A 25,212-nucleotide genomic window follows, 5' to 3' on the forward strand; every position below is an offset into this window, starting at 1 on the left:
CTCTGTAGCTTCTCTCACTCTGGGTGCTTCCCAAAGAATGGATGTGAGCAGCCAATCCACTTGGACGCTGTCCATGTAGAGAAGTAAGCCCTGCCAACTGGACAATTGCCACATACTGGTGCCAGAGTTGTTTTCATGGGTGCACTGGTGCCAGTGGTATGGGTTTGCAATACTGAATGTTTGTCTGAGATTGCAAGCACTGCAAAGATTATGTATCTAATCAGCTGCAGTCTGGCTGCGTGGTTTCTAATGTGTGGATGGCTACATAATGGCACTGTAAGCTTGCTAATTGAGCTTTGCAAATTGTGACAAATCAAATTCTGGAGTACCAGTGAACCAGGGGTGAATATTGGTTTCTAAACCATCAATCAGCCCATGCCTCTAATACACCACAATGGATCTGAACAGATTGAAATAAACAAGCATACAATTAAAATTATAATCCTCCATGCCTAATTTACGTAACAGGGACGGAACGGCAGGCTTATCTCTCGTGGATCGTTGGTTAGTTACAATACAGAAAAAATACAATTATTATCCAATGATAAAAGGAGTGCCCAGTCAAGGTTGTATAAAAATATCGACTTTATTATTATCACAATAAACAGTCTAACAACAATACAAGATACCACCCCTCACTGTAAAGGAATGCAGAGGACAGACAGTTTTAAAGAAGGGAAATGAACACACTATGGCTACTGACAGGATGGTAGTCGGTATGGTTAATAACTACAACAGTTGGTAAGGGTTTCTGGGCTTCAGCAAAAGGGGAAAAGGTCTTAGAATGTCTCTAAGGTCCCTCTGGGTGCTTTATAGGCTTCTGTGACAGAGTTTGAGATGGGAGTCAGCTGCGGGTATCAGGCGGCAAGACGGATTGCGATGCTAAGACAGACGAACGGCTGCAGGCTGGCCTACACAGAGGCTAAGCATCTGGAATCGTTGTCTTAGTGCTGATCGAAGGTTCTGAAACTCTGTCTGAGACGTTTTGGATGTCTTTAAGCGACTGCGGCTTGACAACGTTCCGCGCTGCGGTCGGTTGCTGATGGAAGAACTTGACTGTCTCGAAAATGTCCTTTAAGGCGGACAGCAGTAGTTGCTCATTGAGGCACTTCTCCCAGCTTTCTTCAGTGGGCTTTCGTTCTTTAAGATGGATGGCCCACAGCTGTAGAATGTGTTGCAGGCAGCTGTCTTGTCCTTTGTTTCGGTTTAGAGACCTTCTGGCACTACCTAGCCAGGAAGCTTGCTGAGTCTAGCAGGGCACACTTTGTGCTAGCTGGGTACCAGTTCTGGAGTGGCTGGATGTCCTCAAGTGCTTTTTCTCCTTCTGTCCCTAGGATAATTTTAGGGAGGTATCTTGCTTCCTTCTTCGGATATATGTAAGGCAGACTGTAACTTCAGCCAAGGTCCAAGGTTGAGGTCTTCTTTCTTACTTCTTGTGAAGTCTTCAGATGATCTGCCAAAAGAGGGGCTCAGCGCCCTTTTAAAGCCAAGTGGGCCACAGTGATTAGTGTAGGCTAAGCATACCTTAGTAAACAAATCCTGGTGTCCCTGCCAACAATATTCTGTATTCATGAGGTCATAACCAGAGTGCTCTGCAACATGAAAGGTAAAGTGATGAAAACAAAAACAAGGTGTGCTCCAGAACTAATATGGCAAAGCCCTTCACTCAACAGAAAGAGCTCTTGGCTCCCTCTCTTGTGCTACCAAGTCCCACCCATCATCCTGTCTCTTGTGTTCAAAGAGTATCTCAAGATAATGGTCCTCCCTGTGTGGTTCCTGTTAAAGTGACTGGTCTCCTAAGAAGCTGCTGGGAGACCTGACTCTTTGGCTCCCGCAAACCACAATCGTGTACCTTATGAATGCAGTCCACCTACGGGTGGCCTACTGGAACAACAGACCCAGACATGACAGTTCACTGCATTGATAGTGAGAGGCGGGAGGTGGCTTCAGGTTGACACAGTTACACATGAAAAGTTGTTGGGATTCCTGTCTCCTTTGATATTCCCCGCAGCCAGGCCCTCTGTTGGCCTGTTTAAAATACCCACTTTTGGTATGAAAATTGCTGCCACCAGCTGCCGGCCCTAACAAAAGAGCATGGCGTTTCCATGGAGCCTTTGTCAGTTAATCAGGCTGACCATGCCCGGAGTGAAGTTGGTTCTCCCGCTTGCTCAAATGACATTCTGCCCTCCTTGGCTAGCACATTCCAACTGAATATGACAGGGGCAGACTGTGCCTGTAGGCGGTTTCCAGCCCGGAGAACACAGGTGTATGATTTTGTCGTGGTGTGAGCACAGAGAAATGTGAGTGTATTAGCCCCACACACTTTCTTAAGGTTGCTCGACACTAATTCCATTTAATTTAACATTTAAAAAAGCCCAGGCGAGCGCAAACCCACCATGCGGATGGCCAAATTCCTCACACTAATGCTGCTAGTGAATTAACTATATTTACAATGGATTGCTATGGAATCCCCCTGCTTTAAGTATGTGCTCAAATCAACTGATTCCTTTAGAATCAATTCATTTTACACCTGCATGAAAATCTCATAGATGCTTAAAGGCATGTGCCCTTTGAATTTGGAGGAGGAATGCACAGCGGACGTCTCTGTCTTTAAATGGTTGTAAAATGCCATGAAGTGTAAAAGTAAGGTGTAAAAGGCTAGAATCTTGTTTTTGAGCCTTACATTTTCACTTTGCGGCTTAAGAAATGAGCCCCTGTGTAGCCTCTGTAAACTCTCTCAAACATGTTACGTTACAGGGAAGTGTAGGTTAGTTTTAGTTTTCTGTTTGGTGTTTCTTCACCCCGTGGCCACTTCTAAGCGCAAGGTGGACATTTTGGCTGCGTGTTGATTGTTGTGGGGGTCATTCTAAAATGGAGGTAGTCAAAGGTAAAGTAATGTCATGTTGATTTATACCATGCACCGCTGTCATTTGCATGGTCTGTAAAAGCAAATACGGTGTTTAGAACTTACATTTACACTCCATTTTTTTTAAATACATTTCACGAACGAGTAGAGGCATGAAACAGATTTGGTTGTTCCACTGTACCTTCATTCTCCATAGGATATTTTCAGGCAGGTACAATGCAAATGGATTCATATAGAATTTGCCTGCATTTAGTATTTGCAGAAATCAAGCATATTTTATAGGAATCGAATGTAAATGCTACTGCAAAATATGCTTTCCTAAAACTCAGAGTAAAAGGAAAGAGCAAAGAAGGCCCACTTTACAAGTTTGGCGGACCGTTAAAAAAATGCCAGTAACAACAGTTACCGGTACTTTTTACAGACCGCCAAACTACAAATCTGCCGGTAGGGGCTGTGAACTACCAGCAGGCCTGGCAGATTTTTTACTGAAGCACCGGCACCATAACTAACAGTGCTGGTGCTTCAGGGTTCCCATTCCCATGGAGTCCTATTGGGAATGGGAACTCACAGTTCCTCTGCCGCCCGTAATATCCCAGTAGCCCCCGGATATCAGGCGGCGAAAACGATAGGTCAAGTCTGCGGGTAACTCGACGGTAGGTTACCAACAGACTCGTAATGACGGCCAATTTTGTCTGTTTTTACTCGCTAGCTTTGCAGTTTAAAATTGCATGCGGGTGACCCAACAGCACCTGAGTGCTCACGTTGGTGGCCCCATGCTTGCATTAAACAATGGACCCCACTGTGTGTTTCTCTGCAGGATAATGAAACATATCCGAGATCATATTGGATATCTGAGCAGCAGGTTGCTGTGCTGGATATCTAAGATCATATCGGATATCTGTGCAGCGTGATGCGAGATATCGACAATCATCCGCTAGCTACCTTTGCAGCATGCAGCCGCGCGCTTCAGATATGTCTGTGCAGCATGATACCGCTTATTTGAAATACCATGACATGTTTGAGTTGTAAAACATGCAGCAGTTCTGGTTCTAAACTGTGATATTGCTTCATGGAAGTGCGGTTCTTAGAGCTCAAGTGCACAAAAACAAACTGGAAGGAATTAGTCAAGCTGTCTGAATTCTGCTGCAAATCCGACGCCGCCGCATCCATCTTCTGCCAGACTGTTGCAGGCCTGCCCACAGCCTCACAAGACCCAGGAGGTATGGGTTTCAGTGATAAGATGCATTTTCTCTCAATATTGCAGGCATCGCAGTGCCTCTTAGGATAATAAAAAAGGGAACAGGAGAAAATTCCTTTTCCTTCCAATCAATTCCATTTTGATTTAATGGTCAGGGGAGCCGCCGTTAAAGCTGTAATCACCGAGGAGAGATTGAAGTCCGCTGAGCTGGCCCACTGTACGGAGAGTCATAATTTAGGAGACGGCGGCAGGAGGAGCGCTTGCGGATTGTCACCGCAGCAGGAACACTTTGCCACATCGAATGCCTTAATCTCTCAGTCCTTGCAGCATTAGAGTGGCGAGGAGGGAGGAGAAAAAGGGCAGGATACACCCTTCCAAACTGGGGGTGGAAAGGGCATTAGACCGTACCATTCCATATGTCGGTAGGGGAGTGAAGGCTAGGGAGCAAAAGGCACTATCTGAGTTATATGCACCAGAGGCGTCGCTAAGGTCACTGAAATGGGCTGGCGGGCTATAGCCCCGGGACGTTTGGTTGTGTCCACGGATAGTAGCTCAGGGGCTACAACCAAAAGGTTAGCTAGCCCTGAGTGCTGACAGTCCCAATATTAGCGTAACCCCACATATTTTCCAGACCTAGCAACACCCCTGACATATATTTCTGGAATTTCTTACTGAAGAGGTTGGCGCATGCAGTTCCCAATGAGCGTTGATACTCTTAGCTTATTCTCTGTGTTTTAGGATCTCATGTGACGCTGGTGGCTACTGGTAAGGTTGCCTGCAGGGTGCCACCAGTGAAAGCCCAGAGGTCCCCATGGATCATGATAAGTGTACCCAAAGGATGCCCTTCTGCTGGATGACTTCTGTTGCTCTGACTGGAAAAGACAAGAGCCACATGCCTCCCCTAGGAGCCACTGGCAAACCAACACCACTCAGCTCCTTGTTCCACATGAGCTGACACCAACTTTGACTTATGGAGCCTCATTACGACTTTGGAGGCAGCCATGGCGCCATTGGCGCCATGGCTGCCTCCAAAACCGTGTCCGGGTTCCCTGAATGGGAAATACCAGGCCATTCCGAGTATGGAGGGCCCGGCATTTCCCCATTCAGGGAACCCGGACCTTCCCCATTCCCATTCGATCCCCCATAGGGCTCAATGGGAATGGGGGAGGGAGCTAACAACGGGCCCATTACAAGAGGGCCCGTTGTTAGCGCCCTGGTTCCCTCGCGGGACCCGCTATGGACGTCTGGATAAACCAGACGTCCACATCGGGTCCTGCGAGGGAACCTCGTAATAGTGCGGAATGCGTTTAACGGCACCGGCACCATTACCGGCGCCGTTAAACGCATTTCGCACAACTCGTAATGAGGCCCATTAATTCTTCTGTTTGGAAGTGCTGGGTCCGATAGAGAGGCCGCCTTGCACTGTTCCTTCATGCCCGCTTCTGGACGTGACGGCCAGTCTAGTGTTTCTCCCGTTTCATGGCTCTATCACTTATGCATCGTCTCCCACCCCCTTTCCTCACGTTACAACTTTTCCGCTTTGAGGTTTCCAACGCTGTGAGTATTTCTTTGCGCTTCTTGTTCCTGCTACCGTTTCCCTCTGCCATATCTCGGTGGCCTCGCTTCCTTGCTCATTCTGCTTTCCTGAAACCCCCCCTCTCTCCTGCTTCGGATTAAACCCCCGAGCTGCTTTCTGCCGTTCCTACTCTCCTCGCTGCGGCCTTCCAGCCTGTTTACCTTGTACTCTGGCTTTCCACATTTCTCGCTGCCCATTCTCTGCAGTCATTCCTGGATTTACACCCGACTGCTGGCCAAGATCTCAAATCGCACTGCAGCTGAACCTGAATGTTTGCCAACTTACTTCCGGATGCCATTCCATCGGAGAAACACCACTTCTCTGGGTTTATTGTACCTTTTGATTTATTCCAGGTACTTGGGCTGTATCCAGAGTTAACGCCATTCCTTCCTTTTGTACAATACATAGGAAGGACTGGCCTCCTCTAGGAACAGACCCTACCTCTTCGAAAAGAAGAGAAATCCTTTGCGGCATTCACAGGACACCATTGCTGAGGATTCCAACCAGTCAGAGTCAGCCTCTTGATCAGGTGAGCACGAAGGGGAATCTATCAAATCAAACAGATTGAAAGTATTGACGCACCTGACACTTATGTAGGTGTTTTGTAGAGCACCTTCTCACGTTGCAGCCACTTCCAATCACTTGTCTGCCATGTGCACAGGGTCATGGCAGAAGTCTGGCCTCATGTTGATTGGTTGCTGTAATCCTCCAATGGGTTATTTAATCTGAAATTTAAAGGATGGTGAACTATAGAGTATCCTACGATTGGTGGGCCTTGGTCCCACTCAGTTCTATTTCAATCAGTGGTCTATTTTCAATTGTATATGTCGACCTATCCTGCCCTCCACTCTCTCTACTACAACACTCAATATATTTCACCTACAATGCTTACCTCTCTGAACCTCTCCTACCATAGTTCGTTGCTGACATAATTCTGCTCACAGAATTAACATATTTAGTACTGGCTGATTCTTCTCAGGAGGCACGAAACAAATATTCGCAGGACTGGCCCTCAAACTTCGTGTGACCCGAAGACTCGCCCTAATAGCAGTTTAAAAAAAAAAAAAAGTTCTATGTCGAGAGTCTAGACCCTCCCCACCACAGGGCGGTCCATCATTTTTTCTGACAGAAAATTCTCCCCTATTATACAAGCTTACTTTAACTCCCAAGTAAGTCCAAACCCGGTGTAGCCGCTGTGGTAAGACTATATCCTGCTATGTCAATAATGTGTATCTAGCAGGAGCAAGTCCTTATTCTATGTTTACTCTGCACTTGCACTTCCTAGCCCACGTGTTGTGATCATCGCACAGTGAAGCCTCAATCGCTCAAGTACTATCATCTTTTCACATATAAAGCCTGATTTAACTGATTTATAACTGTTTTTATATTGCAAACTGAAGTGAATCACTTTTGGAGATCTCAATTCCAGAAATGAAGGAAAATTAGGCCTTATGAGATAGCAGTTTCATTTGGAGAAGCCAGGATGTGTGTCTCTTGTACTGTCTCCGATGTACCCTGTAGAGTGCATCTCTACCATCCCAGCTTTAATTTATCACCAATATGTTAAGCTTTCTGCATTGTGTTCTTTCATGGACAGAAGCTGTTATGTGCTTAATTAAACAGATATATGAATCATAAAACATTCTAAATCAATGTGCAATATAGAAAAAGTCTTTATGAAAACATGTTGGCTAAAACAGGGATGATGATTTATTGTGGTAGAATGTATGTGGGACACAGTAAGTAGCAGCAAGCACATCATTGTTTGAGCTATCCCCATCCCTTTCTACATACGACATATAAAAGGTATTTTATTTTGTAAATGTTCAAAGTTAACAGAAATAAGTGCTTTTAATGAATGGTTATCGCCCCCTGCACTTGCACGATCTGAATGACACAAGGCATAGTAAGATCGCTTGTTTTGTCCCCAGTCTGTCTTTCCAACCTTGTCTTATCGCGTGAAGAAACACTTGTGTACAGGCGCGTTATAAATGACTCTTCATATCATATCATATCATACCACATCACAATAAGACACAAAACATCACACTTCAGCAAACTGCAAACAGAGGTTATGCTTGAGCGCTTGCATACGCACATACAAAACATATATGGAGGACTAGAGCACCATACACAATAATAGTTCTGAATATCCCATGGCAAGTGCTATTGAGATCAGTGCATTGCATAAGAACATTTCTGAACCCTTCCAATGTGTAGAGTAACGTGGATCCATTGCATAATATGGGAGATCTAGTTAAACCACCCAGCCGCAAATACGAAGATAGAAATTCAGATGAGTACATATGTGAATACTGGGTGCATCTTTCCAGTGGTGAGCTGGAAAGGGGGAAAGTTATAACATAAGCAGGTGTCTGACCCCTTCCAAAGGTTATTAGTATCGAGGGTGGGGATGCAACCAATCAGGTTGCTTGGATCGCTGGCTGCATTCCAAGCAACCTGATGGCTGCTTCCCCCACCATCCCTTCCTATTTTCAACCGCAACCAGCCCCACTTACCTCATTACTGCGCCAGCGACGCCCACCAACGCTGCTGCAAATTCCGCTCCGTTGTCCTTGGTGACTGCCATGGACATGTAAGAGGGGCTCAGTATGGAGCCCCACCTTCCTAAACCATGGTGGCCATCTTTAGTGAGTGTTTTGTTTTCAATGGACGGGACGCCTTAAAGTTAATTTCATTGTTTCAGTTCATTGAAACAAAATATTTTGTTCTTAGCACCCCGGGTTTCCAGATTGCAAACCAGGGTGCTAATAGCCATAAACACCCATTCCAGAGATGCTGAACTAGTGAGCCCTTCCAATAGGAAGAAGAAAACAGGAATCATTGAATAGTTCGGGAAAGCTGATAGAAACCTTCCAATTGGAAGAAGAGAAGAGGGACCATTGCATATTAGCACCCGAGGCAGGTGCGGCAATCGATCAGGTTGCTCAGAATGTGGCCAGTAACTCACAATATAGGCAAGTGTTCTGAGCAAGCAGACAGTTCTCTCCCTCTCCCAGGCAACCAAGCTTCTTTCTCCTCTCTTTCCCCACTTCCCACTTACAAGTAGGGGTTGCGATGCTTCTCCTCTCATACCTGCCAGGCCAAACAGACGAGGGGCTCAGATCAGACCCTACATTCCATTTGCATGGTGGCCAGGTTATGTGAGCTGAATGAAACCTTCCAATGGGAAGAAGAGAAGTGGGATCATTGAATACTAGCACCCGGGGCGGGGTGTGGCAGTGAATCAGGATGCTCGGAAAGCATGCTGAAACTCACGGTATAAGCTCATTTTCTGACCAAGCTGACAGATGCCTCCCTCTTCCCCAAATCCAAGCTTCTTTCTTCGCTCTCTACCCACCACCCACTCACCTGTAGGGGTTGGGGCGCTGCTCCTTTCATGCACCTCGGGTCGCCATGGAAATGGAAAAGGGGCTGTGATCCGAGTCTCACTTTCATTTACATGGTGGCCATGTTAGGTGAGCTGAAAGAAACCTTGCAATGGGAAGTAGGAAATGGAGATCTATGCATAGTATGGGAGCATTAAAAAAAACCTTCCATAGGGCAGAATGAAAGTGAGACCACTGGGGAACGTATGCAAGCGATGGCTGAGCCCTTTAAACGCAAAGATGGATGGGGAGACTAGTACCTAGTGTGAGTCGGTTGCAGAGCCCTAGCAATAGGAAGAATACAGTGGAGATCATTGCATAGTATAATAGAGCTGACTATTATTATTTTTTTTATTAAAAGAGTTGTTTGTAGTTTGATTAACAAACCTTTACAACATACAAGGTTGCAGTACAAAACTTTAAAAACATGTACAAACTTAAATGTTTCATCATGTGTACAAGATTTTCACAAGCATTTTGATTTTTCATTACAAAAAGAAAAGAAAAGAGATACACACAGAGAAGAAAGGCAAGTTATGTTAATCTCTCTAAAAAAACATTTTTGTTGAACAATTCACCAATAATAATCTTGAGAAGGTTGGTGAGTGCTAGATTTACATGAATTGCCCCACATCAATCTCATCCAGCACCATTCCCGAGCATTTTGAGTAGAGCCAAGCAATACACATCCCAAGGTAAGTACAATAAGTCTCAAAGTGGATGCAGTAAATTGTCAGATGTTTCAATGTTTCTCCATGCCCAGTTAGATTGCAAAAGCGACATGCATTGATCTCGTCAGTTGTATATCCTTTATCCCATTTTGCTATTTTCTCACCAGTGTAAATTTGGTTGCACTTAAATCTCAGATATAGATCTCTTAAGGCACAACATGTAAATTTCAATGGATACAATCTACGGGGATCCGTTTTGCTGCATACAGTGTTGTCTCATAGTACAGTTTCTTGGTGTGCATCTCACTAAGCGTCCTGACCCAATCATACTCAAAGAGCCGTTTTTTTTTACTAGGGGAAGACGAAGTTCCAAATTGCATGGATTCAAACCTAGATCATCAAGCAAATTCGACGTTGAATCATAGAAGTGTGCCACCGAAAGCGGATTTCTTGCTTTGAGCATAATGCAAAATTCCTCATAGAGGGATTCTTCAGGATGAAAGAGCATTTTAGCTAGATTTGCCAGTTGACGCCAATGATATCTAGCAGATAGTGTGGTTAAGCCAAGTTCCTGTCGATGCACGCAATTAGGAAGCAAATTGGCCAGGCTTATGGTGTGCTTCCACAGTTTGCCTTGTATTTGATCAAGCATGTTATCAATGTTTAATAGAAATAAATCTAACCCATATAGATTGATTCTACCTTGAGTGTATAGAATTCAAATAAGGGAGTCATTGAAAATGTACAGAATTTCGAGTATACCATCCTCATCTGAGTGCCTAGTGCATCTGCTTTAGCATCAAGATTTTCCTTCCACATTTTCCTGGAATTAGAGTCGCTCACCTCGTAGCCAAGATATTTAAGGGATGTATCCACCAAAAATGACACTCCATCCTGGTTCGAAACAGTGGTGTGCACCTTTTTTTATGCTCTTAAAATGGAGTATTCTTGATTTATTTACATTGCATTTCAAGTTTTGCATATATGAGTAGTCTGCAAAGGTGGCAAGCTTATTCTGCAGCCCGTAAGGCGTTCGATCAAATATTAAAATATCATCCACAAAGGCAAGCCATTGGATTTTGAGGTGGCCAAGCCTTTCCGGATATGATATTTCGCTTAACCATATTTCGTCTATGTCGCAGGGTAGAGGTTAAACAGGGTCGCCGCTAAATTGCATCCCTGTTTAACCCCGTCCTCCGTGGCTATCGGCTGTGTAGAAGCACCTGAACCATCAGTCTTCACTAAGTAAGAAGTGTCATGATGTAATCTGGCAATTAACGCTATCAGATGTGCAGGGATTCCTTTCCGTTCTAGTTTTTCCCATAGATCAGTGCGTATTATGCAGTCGAAATCTGCCGAGAGATTGACTGACGCCATGTATAGTGCCTCGAAATGAAGCATTTTAGTTTTGGTTAGAAGATAAGCCACAATTGTAGCATTCAGAGCAGTGCCCATCTGGAATCGCAATAGTACCTTATGTTGACGAAGGTGGAAATGAAGCTCACATAACAAAAGAATAGCAAAAACCTTGGCTCCCACGTCAATTAGAGCAATTGGACAAAACATTTCAGGGTCGATTTTGCTGCCCTTTTTGTGTATTGGTACTACAATAGATTTTACCCAAGATTTTGGAGTAAGGGAAGTATTTCTAATTTCTTCAGACTGAATTCCCAAAATCTCACCCCATAGTGTGGGATTCCTTTTTAGGACACATGGAGGAATATAATCAAGGCCAGGGGCTTTAGAGATTTTCAGTTTGCCGATAGCCCATGTGATATCATCAGTAGACCATCCTAGAGGGTGCACAATCTTACAGATAACAAATTTAGAGTTTCCATTAGAACATTTCTCGGGAAGTTGGAATTTCGTCCTAAAGAAGGTTGTCCAAACCTCTTCTGAAATATTAGGGGTTTGTGCGTGGTGTTTGTTTGCTGTATCCCCCCCGTAATATTGCCCAGGGAGATCGTTTATCATTTTTTTTTATTTATTCACATTTGTTGAAAGCGCATCAGCCCGGGGGCATCGTGGCGCTAGTTACAGACATTTTTCTTAGTTACAGAGATTATTCATGGTTATCAGTTCAAGTAGTTCTTCCTACAAAGGTTAGTTATCATTGCCTGCTTTATTGTGTGATGAAGGTAAGCTTTATAGTTTTTGCATTTGTTATGTTAGCTATTGCATATTTGCTACTTTAGTACATGAAATTCCAACTCTTCCAAGGATAGGGTCTTAAGCCATCTAAGCTGCATATTTTTATATTTTTTCTCCCTCAATAGGTCGTAACTGAACACTTGTGACTGTTTTTTATTTGGACTGGGATATTTTTACGTTCTGATGAATGATAAAATTGCATTCTTAATTATAGCAGTAATTATTTTTGTGTTTAGCTGGTGACTCATAGTTGAGGACCTTCTACACAAGAGCTTCCCTATCTTGTTTGTAATCATTAAGTTAATTTTGTCACAGACATAAGAATTCCACCTGACTGAAGCACCCACACGATCAGGCACTAGAAGTACCTCGAGGGAATCTTTCACCATGCAGGGTGTTGTAAGATCAAAAATTGCAACTAATCTACTGTGATCACTGTTTTCCAATGTGATGAGCTCAATTCCGTTAGATACTGCTAGTAGATCGCTTGTTGCTACAAGATAGTCAGTGCATGATTTCATGTTATTGCGGTGCCAGGTGTTAACGTGCCCTCCCTTTTGAAAGGGGATAAAGTAGGTATCCCAGTGTGAGAAGTAGGCAAACCATTGGGCTCCTCTCTTAAGTGAAAGAGAGGTTTTGGATGAGTGGTCAATGAGTACCTCAGAATGTAAATAAGGAATGCAACATGAGTTCAGATCACCACCCATAATTAGTTTACAGTTTGGCCATTCAAAGAAGACTTCATCAAACAGGGCTGTGTATTTTTGGAGTGCAAGTCCTAATAGCATTTGAAAAGGGTTATAGTATACAGAGACATGCAGTTTTCGGTCCTGGCCGTTATCTCCCATTTCCATAACAATTGCTAGGTACAGCCGAGTTTTATAGATCTTGCAATGTTTAGCCAAAAAAGCATTACTAAGAAAAATAGCAAGACCAACAGAGGGCCTACCATGCAAGCCTTGAGTTGCTTCCATGTGGAATGAAATATAACCTCTTATTTGAAATGGGAAGGTGCACATAGATTCCTGGCATAGAATGATGTCAATGAATTCATGCGGATTTGAGGCATCTGCCCAGTGCAAAAGGTTTTTGCTACCGCATGAGTTCCAGGACATCACTCTAAGAGATCTTTTGTTACTATGTGGTGTTTGTGTCCTGCACATTCTTAGATGGATTGAGCAGGACAGATAGCCAGGACCAGTCTTTGGTGTTGACAGACATTGCTGCTAATTGAGCAATCACCACGGCCTCTGGCAATGCCGTGGCTAAAGTTCCTGTTAATGCTGGCGGGGAAACCTTCTGCATCACTGCCGGAGTTTTGTTAAATACAATGGCTTCATCAATCGATAGTAGGGGGGGAAGATCAAGCCCTATCATTTTCAATTCATGTCTGTGCATCCAAATTAATTCCAAAATAATTGTGGACTCTACTTGCAACACCATTCTAAAGGAGGAAGAGCAATCCAAGAAATGTCACGAGATGTAAGTGTTCTTAATTCTTGAAATGCCTGCAGCATAAATGAGCGATTCAGGTATTTGTCGCCATTAATCTCGGGGAAGGTTATCCAACCAAGAATGGTTGAGATCTGAGAATATGTACCTTGCTCCTCCTTTTCCATGGTGTTCGGGTTATTAGGATGTAAATCAGTTGCCAATTTTTTATCTTTTGCATTGCTGGTTTCACATGAAGTGGAAATCATCAAAGCACCCGTTGGCTTATGGATGGAAGAGGTACCAGCTGCAGCAATAGTCGTCAACGTTTGCCGCGCTGGGGAGGATGCCAACGGAGCAACCCTTCCATGACCAGCACCCGTGAGCAGTGGCTCTTTATCCGTGTGGGGCAGAATCTTACTGGAAGGGATCTGTGGTCCGGTGCCGTCACCATCCAACACCTGCTTTTAATTCGGTGCCAAGTATTCTTTTCCTGTTATAGCTTGTTTGATATAAATTGGTTTGTAGTAAGTAGAAAGAAGAGTTTGTTGAGTCACTGTAAGAGTGGAAGCAAACTCAGCCTGTTTGTTAAAGGTAGCGCTGGCATCATCTCTCACAGATTGTTTTCTATACGTGCCTTGTTTTAATGGTTCCATCAAAGATGGTTTCAAGCTACCCACCACAGTGTGCTGTAGTGCAGGTCTGCTTTCCAGTGACAGTTCCTCTACGATTATGCCTATTTCCATGTTTGCCTGTTTAAGGGTGATATCTGGAATGGGGGTCTCCTTATCTGAGGCACACATCACATTGGAGATATCTTTCTGTTGTTTAGTTCTTTGTGACTTTTTCGTTTGTGTGATGATTTGTTATTTTTTCGGCCTCAACTTGGACAGCTTTACGCATGTTGAGCCTTTTTGTTGCCCGCAGATATAACCTCTTTTCCTTTCTTGAGGTAAATTGCTTTTGTTGTGGAATTTCCTCCAAGATCACAATAGATGCCTCATCATTATTGGCGATGTCTTTGCTAATGTTCTCCTTCTCTATGATCGCAAGTAGGGCCTAGTGACTGTCACGATGTACCAGAGTCTCCTCATGCTGTGCTAGGCCCCCCTGGGTTATCTGATTCCCTGTACTCCCTTCGCTGGACTGATTAAAGAATAGTAGGTGATCTATTTTTTCACCATGTGCAGTCACCATCTGGCATAGTTGAACATGCATGTAGACTTGGATGGTTTCTCTAGATTTTGTGTCATTAGCAATTTGTGCAAAAGACTTCGAAAATGTGAAGATTGGGGGTTATATAAGCTTTACTAGATGGTAAGATTTCAGATGGGCTCTCTGTTTGTGTGGCTATGGTGTGTTGCAATTTTTTTTTTATTGAGCTGTGGAGAAATACAACCGCCCTCCTGTTTATAGTTTTCTGCAAAGATGAAGCCCTCAAGTTTATTTAGTTTCGAAAGTGTGCGTGCTAGGGCCGCTTTTATTTAACGAAGTTCATATTGTGTGTAATCGTGCCCTCGATCTAGAAGATTAAGAATTCTGGATATCACTGGGTAATTGGTTTCAAATATTTGCAGCTCTTCAGCTAAAGTTGTTTTCTTGGGTTCCGCATCAGGTTTGTCATCGCCCTCTACAGATTTTAGATGTTCATGGTTTTGTTCATCGGGAGATTAACATTCCTGCCTAGACGTGCTTTGAGGTAGCTCCTCCATAGATCCCTTTATTTGGAGTTCTTCAAGAGGTTGGGTATGATGTTTCTCCATGGGCTTGTGTGGAGAAAAGATTGGCGATAGTTGGTCAGTCCAATGTAAGTGAATTTGGGCAATGCAACCCGAAGGGGCCGTAACCGGAGTAAAAGGCCCAACTGATAGTTCCACTCTTTTTTCTAGTTCAAAAAGCACTGCCGGCGCCATTATTGATATGTCAGAAAAAGGCCTAAAAGGAGCACCTAGGGTAATTTCTGCCAGATTTCTGTCTTCCACATCATGCATACTCAAAAATCTTTTTCTTGGAGTATGTGGATGAGAGTTTTCTGGCTCATCCAGATTCAATCCAAGTTTGTTTTCCAAGTTGGAAAGTGAGTTGTATTGCGCTTTGGTGTAAGCAAATGCTACTTCATGACAAATTAAATCAACCTCTTGCGCAGGATGGGAGGAAACATTCCTAGGTGTTATAGCTAAGGGGAGTGCATTATGGTTGTAATTACTTTGGTGAGACATTCTCTGTGAGGGGATTGTACAATCTTTATCTATCTTAGTGGTAATTTTACAAGTTTTTTGAGGAAGTTTGGTTTCAATATGCCCACTGCGCAGCCGCGCTGACATTGTATGCCTTATACCTTTTGATTGGCAATAGTTTGTTTTATACAGCAAAGAATATGTGAGGAAGACAAATTCTGTCAATGCTTGTGAAGAGGGAAAATCGAGACCAAACCCATGCCCCCTCACCCCAAGCGCATATATAGAAGAACAGCAGGAAGAACAAGGAGCGCACTTATCATTTGAACCAGGCCCCAGCGCACCCATGGGTGACAAATATGCTGAAACACACCCACTTCACCAACTGTGCAACTTCCATGCTACATTACAATCAATGCTGCAATATCAGAATCTACAAACACAAAAATCCCTGTTTAAAGGCTTGCAAATGCCTATAGGAATAAACATGGTCTAATTGCACAGTGTAAAGCCATGTTTCAGGAAAATTACAGCCAAGTTCATTTCTCTCACTGAACACTGGCTGCGGGAGCCTTCAGCAATGTTCCTCGCAAAACATCCGACCTGCCAAGGCCGCACATTCAAGATAAAATTGCTTTCTGCAGACAAACATTCCTCGCAAAACCTCCGAACTGCCAAGGCCGCACATTCAAGATAAGACTGCCACAAATGCGAATAAATCACGGCAACCCAGTGTGCTTTTTTTTTTCTTTCTGGGAAAGAAAGACATTTTCTCAAGGACTCGCACAACATTTGAAACATAAATTGTAACAAGAACGGCGCAGCCCAGCCAATCTGCGCCCAGAGCCCAGATGCGAACTGCTTGTTCAGCTAAAGAGTTATGGGAACAAAGTCATAATGTAACAGGATAGAATTAGGTAATGGGGGCTGGCACAGCTAAATCAACCCACTGACGCAGAAAGGCTAACACCCAATTGTCAGTCTCACTATAAGGGCTACATAGGTAACCTACCACTTAGCAGCCAATAGCAGGAGGAGATAGGTTTCTGGGAGCTGATCCAATTCTGTGAGGTCAGCCTGCAGTGTGATTACAAAGCTGGCTTGCAAGCCAGCCCCGGGGGAGACGGCGCCTGAACTCGCGATGTGCACGATGCTCTGTGTTTTTTTTTTCTTTTTTGCTACCCAGAAATAAATGCAGTTTGAAACATGCTGCTGCCTGCTTGGGACTCTGTTGCATTTCTGGGGACCATATGGGAGGTGTTGGGGCCTCCCATAGCTGGTGAGGGTATGGCTGCTGGCCCCCCACTGCCCTGGGGGGGGGGTCCAGCTTCTCCCCAACAAGTTGGTGCCCTCTGTGAGGCTCATTGCTCATTGTAACATGGGTGAATGAGCACTGCCTGCGCAAGCCCTGCGTTGAACTGAACTCCCTGCCGCCGACTCAAGGAAGCTGTGGGACCCTCGCCTGCACCTGAAGACCACCGGAAAACGCGTAACCGGCTAAAGGCTTCGGGGGCCACTTGGAAATACCCCGCTTGAGGGCAGGTGAGAGCACTGCAGGAGAAGGGGTCCGGTGAAGCGCCTTGAGGGGGTGTCCAGCAGCGGAGCAACTGCCAGTGCAGCATAGGAAAATGTAAGTCAACCAGCAACATGGGCTTTGAGGGGGGGAAATGTTTAAAGTATTATGATGCATTGTTGATCAGTATGTTGCAGAAATGTTAAGTTCTTTTGTTTGGGTAGAAAATGGGGGAGGGATTGTAAATTGGGTGGTGGGTGATTGTACATTGTCGCAAAATTCAGCGCATTGGTGGTGATCGGCACGTGAATTGTAGTTGGGACTGGGGCGGTGGCAGTGGTCCCTTCTTGTGTTTTTGAGCCTATTGGGTGGGGTAGTGACTCCCTACATATAGAACAGGAGTGCCACGCTGATTGGTCTGGATGGTGATTTCATGTACGGGGTCTGGATTTCCTATGAATTGACGTTATAGATCAATGAGTAGATGAGGTTCCCTGCTAATTGAGCGCTTTAGTTCAGTGAGTGGATGATAGTTGGCTGGTTAAGGTCCCCTGGTGAGGAGCGTATCACACGTTAGGCGACGCAGCGTGTGCAGTCCAATTAGAAGAGTTTTATTGTGGTTTACTTTGTTCCAGTTGAGACAGGAAGACAGCTGAGGGGATTGTGGGGTTTTATTTTGGGATTTTTGTGGGGTTGGGAGAAATGAGTTATTGTTCTGTGTATGCACATTTGTCTGTTCATTTGCACTGTGTTTTTAGTTTGGTGACGTCACCTTCAGATTGATGTATAGGACACAGAGTTTTGATGGTGAGGAGATAGTGGTGTGGTTTTGGATTTGGAGAATAGGTGACCCAGAGTTGGTGTGTGGAAGACACATGCGCAAGATTGTGGGGGTGTGCCGGAGAAGGCAATGGTTTGGTGAAGATGGGCTGCACGTGGAGTGCACTGGCTAAGGTGCGGAGCCAAGAAGGCTCACAGAAGTTGAAAAATGTTCAATTATCTTCTAACTTTTGCTCCCTGAACAGCGGACTATCGAAATTTTCGAATTGAATAGAGGTAAAATGTATCACACAATACAGAAATGACTCCCCTTCACCTGTTGTGTAGCACACAGCTTCCATGCCGAAATAAGTCAGTAAAACATAGTGTGCAAAGATTCAAAAGTACTGAAGGTAAATTAAAAAAGACCATGGCTGCTCATAGGCGGCTTCTCCAGAAGCGTGCAGCAATCGCTAAGGACACACATACACAGCACTTACACGGGAATAGCTTTAAAAGCACATGGCTACAGTTGAACTGTGTGCACGAAGGAAAGGGAAGATGCGAGGGGTCAGCTGATGCTGAACCAGCACGAGCAGAGGGAAGAGGGGACTCACCCTTCTGAACCTCCGGGAGTGTAATATTTGATGACACAGGGGCAGAGAAAGGCAGATGAGTACAAGTAGGCACAAAATAAATTATTAAAGTATGCAATGGGAGGGGCAGTTAAAAACAGCCTCAACACACACGCACAAGAATCACAATAGCAGTGTCAACAATCACCACAATATGCACCGCCCATGTGGGGAGGATACATGGGGCAGGATGGGATAATTTCAGCAGACACCACAAGTACCAACGCAGGTACTGTCACCACTACATGTACAGACACAACAAATGACAGCACCACTACCCCAGGACTGACTAGAATGACAACACAGGGGCACTGCACAGCAGCCAGCACCCATACAGAACACTGACACAATAGCAATGGTACCGGTTACATGACTGGAAGGGGTCTTCCTGATGGGGAACAAACTTTTCAAAGGACATAGATTGACATTATACCGCTAATAGGACAGCCCAAGACAAACTTGATTTGACTCACTCTGCCACCCACACTCATGCTCCACCTCCCCGACAGAGTGGGCGAGACGCGCACCGACACACACACTCACGCACACTCAATAATGCAGAGGACAATTGCATAGGGGTGGTGATAGGTATCAAAACATTTTCTTTTCTGGGTGACAGTGGGGCGACTAGGCCATGCATTAGGGAAGAGACATTTGTGACATCATGAGCGATGTGGATATGACCACCTTATTAACAGAGAAATCCATAACTTGTTAAACACCAGGCATACACATGTTGAAAGTAAGGAAGATTGTTTAAGGATAATGGAGGTACACGGTACAGAGGGGGGAGAGACAGGTAGCGAATAATTGGTAGCGGATTTCATTAGTACCAGCTTAAAGTGCCTGCAGTTCACTGCGAGGCACGCCCTGAGAAGTGAGAGAGGAGCCATAGAAAGAAAAAGAAAAAAAAAAAAAAAAGATTTAAAAACCCTGCGATTATTTTAACTAAGTAACATGGTGCACTTAATTTAGAAACACAGCCACCCTATATGACAAATTTACCACCCTGATGTTTCCCTATTTATCTTGTCAGTGCCTGATGCCCCACGGGACAAAGGCACGCACTATAAATAGCCTACAGCAAAAGCACAGTAAATATAAAGATCCAAAGGCCCATTTGTACACCAGCACCCAAATTGCATATATATGATCCAAGTGTGTAATGAGTATCGTCACATAAATTAAGTGCCTACCCATTTTCTGGGTACATTCCGAATTGTGTAATAATTTACAGTCAGACCGCCATTGAACGCCACCAGGTGGTGACAGGATGGTGCATAGGTGTACCATTGGCTCCTCCCACTAGGACACTGAATAGTGTGAGAGTAGTGAAGAGAGGTTAGGTCAAGAAATTGAAGAATATGTAAATTCTCAGGTCTCAAGCGCTTCCATTTCATTTCTTGCCAGATATAAAGGACCCAGGGCAGGCCTGAAGACAACGGACAACCAACACCCAATGGCTATGGACTACAGTGGGACATTTTCCCCTCCTGACAGACTTTGTTAGAAGTGTAAGGCGTCAAGCCCTACAAAGCGGTGGCCACCCTGGCAACGAGGGAGCAACGATCAACAGGGCCAACGCAAGAGATTTTCATGAACTGCAAAATAGCACGAACACTCCCGAGTTAGGGAAACATGGCCATCCTATGGTCCAACGCACACTAGCAACTAGAATAGGGACTGACACACGCATTTCCAAAGTTTAATTGAGTTTCATATTACATTTTGTGCATCTACAGCTGTAACAGTTTTGTTTCTTCTCTTTTCCCCGCACATGCAGGTTGTTGCGTATGTATGCTGTTAGAAATGTGTAGGAAATTTCCTTAATGTTATCTTCCATTAGAAACTGTGAGGTCTACTGATTAAAACATTGTGTAGCATTCCCCACTCAATTGCCCACCCTATCAAGAACCTCAGACCCCTTAGAGCATGTTTCCCTGAAGTATATTTCCTTCCTTCCATTGAATAAACAGCCCAAGATTTTCCCTACCCATATTGAGAAATTTTGAAAACACGAAATGTCCAGGGGGAGGTTTGATTTTTGCCCTTAGTGATTGTTTAGTTCGCGGAGCTTGAGGTTACTAACAAGTACTAACTATTAACGCCTTTCTTGCGATTTTCAGGCGGGCAACTTTATCATCTCATCAGCTGCAAGGACCCTGCAGCGTAAGTGGTTATGGGCAAGCAAATAAGGACTTTTACCTTCACGATGGGACTATTAATGATGAACGAAATAATGGGGGTGGTAATTTGAAAATTATTTGTAATAGTGAGCATTACCGCTGTATCCCCTGCTAACATTCCCTAACCTAAGCAGGAAGAGTTACGGCGTCAGTGGGTGAGGAAAAGCTGCTGCTAAAGTAAGGAGAGTTAAGGGCAGACACAAAGGGAGTAAAACATACACATAACACACATATCAGAAGTGACCAACAACATGCACACATGTACAAAATTGGTAGGGACACCGCTGGAGAGAGCTGTCCTGACTGTTCTTTAACATATGCCGGAAGAGAATTGATTACAACAGAAATTACTACAGCAGAGCACGACGCCCATGTATGACAAGGTGCGAAGAAGATTGCAAGGGAAGACAGCAACATTGAGATTGAAAAAAAAAAAAAAAAGGGGGGTAATCCCCTATGGAAGATGATTACATAAAGCAGCTAATTGGAGAACAACTGTATGTGGAAAGTGACCAGAGAGAGAAGAAACAATGAGCAAATGCACAAGTGAGCAAGCTGCAAGAGAAAAAAAATAAATAAATAAATAAATAAATAATAAAAGAAGAAAGAAAAACAAAAAGAGAAGAAAAAATAAAATAAAAGACAAAAATATGAGAAGTGCCTAACGGAGTGAGACAAAAGAGCAAAGATGGTCACTTGGGTGGAGAATGAAGAAGGACGTATACTGTTAAGGTACCAACGTTATGTTGCCAGCACAACAGTGACAAGAAGTGGACAATCATTCTGGATGCGAGAAGGTTGAGAGAAGTTGCGAGATGAGAGCAGGACCATCACTGCTTATGGACTACTATTGAGCACATGCATCTAAAGATCAAGAGAAACTACCACTGAATTGGGGAGGACAGTGTTCATTGGTGCGCATCAGCATGCCCTTGTTGGTGATGACCAAGGAAGATGTGAAGAGTGACACATTCACCAAGATGGAAAACAACGGAAGAAGAGAAACAGACAGAGGAGTAAAAAGAGGGGGGAATTACTTCTCGAGCGAGACAGAAGAATGATTGGGTGAAGTACCAGCATACCAAAGAATGATCAGCAAAAAATGCATCTGAAAAGAGAAAGCAAAGAACTAGCTAGTGCTTGCATGGTAATGGATGACATCATGACTGCCTGGTTGATTGAAGGTGATAACGGAAGGACGAGTACCGAGCACAGCACCATTGTGCAAGATAGAGATAAATTGCAAGAGAACAACAGAAGAAGTTATCGGAATGCAAATAAGAGACATGGTGAAAGGAAGAGCCGGACTAAGGGAGAAGATAGCGGTGTGCAACATGGTTCCAGCAGTAATAAAGGTGACCACTCCCTGTGATCAGAGAAAGTACGAAGGGAAGTGAGTGTGGTGGAACACAGAAGGAGAACACTCCTATATGTACTGTTCATCAACAACAATGCAGAAAATTATGGACACTTCAAGGAATTGACAAAGATATGCAGACCGGAAGGAGGTGAATGTTGCTTGGTGGTGTGGTCGACAAAGTCGACCAGAGGGGGGACTGAAGAGGGAAAATCGAGACCAAACCCATGCCCCCTCACCCCAAGCGCATATATAGAAGTACAGCAGGAAGAACAAGGAGCGCACTTATCATTTGAACCAGGCCCCAGCGTACCCATGGGTGACAAATATGCTGAAACACACCCACTTCACCAACAGTGCAACTTCCATGCTACATTACAATCAATGCTGCAATATCAGAATCTACAAACACAAAAATCCCTGTTTAAAGGCTTGCAAATGCCTATATGAATTAACATGGTCTAATTGCACAGTGTAAAGCCATGTTTCAGGAAAATTACAGCCAAGTTCATTTCTCTCACTGAACACTGGCTGCGGGAGCCTTCAGCAATGTTCCTCGCAAAACATCCGACCTGCCAAGGCCGCACATTCAAGATAAAATTGCTTTCTGCAGACAAACATTCCTCGCAAAACCCCCGAACTGCCAAGGCCGCACATTCAAGATAAGACTGCCACAAATGCGAATAAATCACGGCAACCCAGTGTGCTTTTTTTTTTCTTTCTGGGAAAGAAAGACATTTTCTCAAGGACTCGCACAACATTTGAAACATAAATTGTAACAAGAATGGCGCAGCCCAGCCAATCTGCGCCCAGAGCCCAGGTGCGAACTGCTTGTTCAGCTAAAAAGTTATGGGAACAAAGTCATAATGTAACAGGATAGAATTAGGTAATGGGGGCTGGCACAGCTAAATCAACCCACTGACGCAGAAAGGCTAACACCCAATTGTCAGTCTCACTATAAGGGCTACATAGGTAACCTACCACTTAGCAGCCAATAGCAGGAGGAGATAGGTTTCTGGGAGCTGATCCAATTCTGTGAGGTCAGCCTGCAGTGTGATTACAAAGCTGGCTTGCAAGCCAGCCCCGGGGGAGATGGCGCCTGAACTCGCGATGTGCACGATGCTCTGTGTTTTTTTTTTCTTTTTTGCTGCCCAGAAATAAATGCAGTTTGAAACATGCTGCTGCCTGCTTGGGACTCTGTTGCATTTCTGGGGACCATATGGGAGGTGTTGGGGCCTCCCATAGCTGGTGAGGGTATGGCTGCTGGCCCCCCACTGCCCTGGGGGGGGGGTCCAGCTTCTCCCCAACACTTGCTAAAGAAGTTTACAACCATGTGACAAAACGTTAAGGATGAAAGTAAATCAATACGTATATGTTAGACGCATGGTCACTCACACACGCAAGCCGCTCAGCACCCAAAAAATACAGATGTGCTTCTGGTTTCAGGAGCGTTCTCAGTGAGGTCAACGAAACACGTAAGTGAAGCAAGAGCGCAAAAGATTCAGTTTCACCACTTTAGCTGTGGGAAGTGCGTTGTGCTCCATTTATAAACATGATTAGTCGAGATGTTGGTAGATTTCAAATTGGGCAACTCACTTACCAACAATGAGATCTGCCCTGGAACAAACACTTGAAGCAGTGGGGAATGGACCATGCAGATTTACGGTACTGTGCAAGCAGATGCTATTGTGAGGTGGGGAGTGAATACGAATGGCTGATGCAGCGTGCTGCGCTGCGAGCAGTGAACAGCCGAACAGCCACTACCAAGCCACTTCAGGAGCGTGTGCGCAGGAGTGCACTGGGACTCGTTTTTATGTCAATTCACAAAGGGGGAGTGGCTTATCTTAAAAGATACAAATATAATGTATTTAGGATGAGTATTGAGCAACAGTAGTTAATAAGAGTGTAACAGAGTCAATAAGGACAAGTAGACCGGTATAATTCCAAGCAAAGATCCAATCTGAGTTTGCAGAAGACTCGTACCAAGATGAGTTGGATCAGTGGTCCCAGTGTTCCCAGCCCAACAACCACTTCCAAGCCACTTCAGGAAAGCACAGTAGCGCGCCAGGGCTCGTTTTTATGATGATTTGCAAAGGGGGCGTGGCTTATCCAAGATGAGTTGTAGCAGTGCTCCCATTGTCCCCAGCCGAAAGCCACTTCCAAGCCACTTCAGGAGCCACTTCAATAGAGCTGACTATAGCCACTAAATGGGAAGAATAGAAGAAGGTCCATTGCATGCCATTGAAGGTGTGGTTAATCCTGCCCAATGGGGCGTACAGCAGAAAGATCATTGCATCACATGAGAAAGCTGGCTGTATGTTTTCAATGAGAATGAATGAAAAAGAAGAACCATTGGGTATCATTCGATGTGGTCAAGCTGTCTGTCAATTTCCCATAGGAATTATCAAAGAAGGACACTTGGGTGATATGGAAGGGCTGATTAAACCCTCACAATTGGAAAAATGTAAGAGTGCTCATTGCATAACATGAATAGCTAGCTATAACCTTCAGATGGAAAGGAAGAAAGAGTTACCGTTGCATGATGCAAGTAACCGGCTGAGCCCTTCCAGTGGGAGGAGTGCAATGGAGTAGAAGGCACTGCATGAAGGAGCAAGATAACACCACCCAAAGAGGATCAAAGAACCAGGGCCGTTGGATGGTATGACAGAGCAGGTGAACCCCATCCAATAAGAAGCTTAGAAGTGAGTCTTCTGCCTGCTATGAGAGAGATGGCATTTCCTGGAGGAGGGCAACGCTAGGTGAGATGTGCATGAACGCTTTCTCTAGGCACGACAGCAGCGGGATCAGTGAATTGCATGTGAGAACTGACTGAACAATCCCAATCAGAAGAACGACATCCAGGTACAGTGGCTGGGTCACTGCCTGACACTGTGACAGAGCTGCGGCTTCCCCTGGGGAGAGCGCATGCCAGACTGGGATGATGAAAGCAAGAGTAGTGTGGCTGGGAGCAGATCACGGGACACCAGGAATTGTTTCTCACCTTGTGGACTAGAGTATGGTGGCAGGATGCTAGATGTGTGTTGTGTATGCACTGACTGTGCCCGCCTGCTCTACTGGTCCATGGAAACAGCTCAAGGGATGGGGAATGGAAGGAGAGGGCCACGCACAGCATATCATCGTAGAACAGAAGCTGCCAACAAAGGGGTGTTTTCAACATCAGAGTTTCAAGGGGAATGACAAAGAAGTTGAGGTTTGCACTCATTGTCAACAATGCCACTTAGAAGCCCTCTGCGGGACACATCCAGGATTTTAATACCTAACAATACACACTTCTCCGTGTGG

Source organism: Ambystoma mexicanum, chromosome 1p, assembly GCF_040938575.1.
Source record: "Ambystoma mexicanum isolate Mex_15411 chromosome 1p, UKY_AmexF1_1, whole genome shotgun sequence".
NCBI lineage: Eukaryota > Metazoa > Chordata > Amphibia > Caudata > Ambystomatidae > Ambystoma > Ambystoma mexicanum.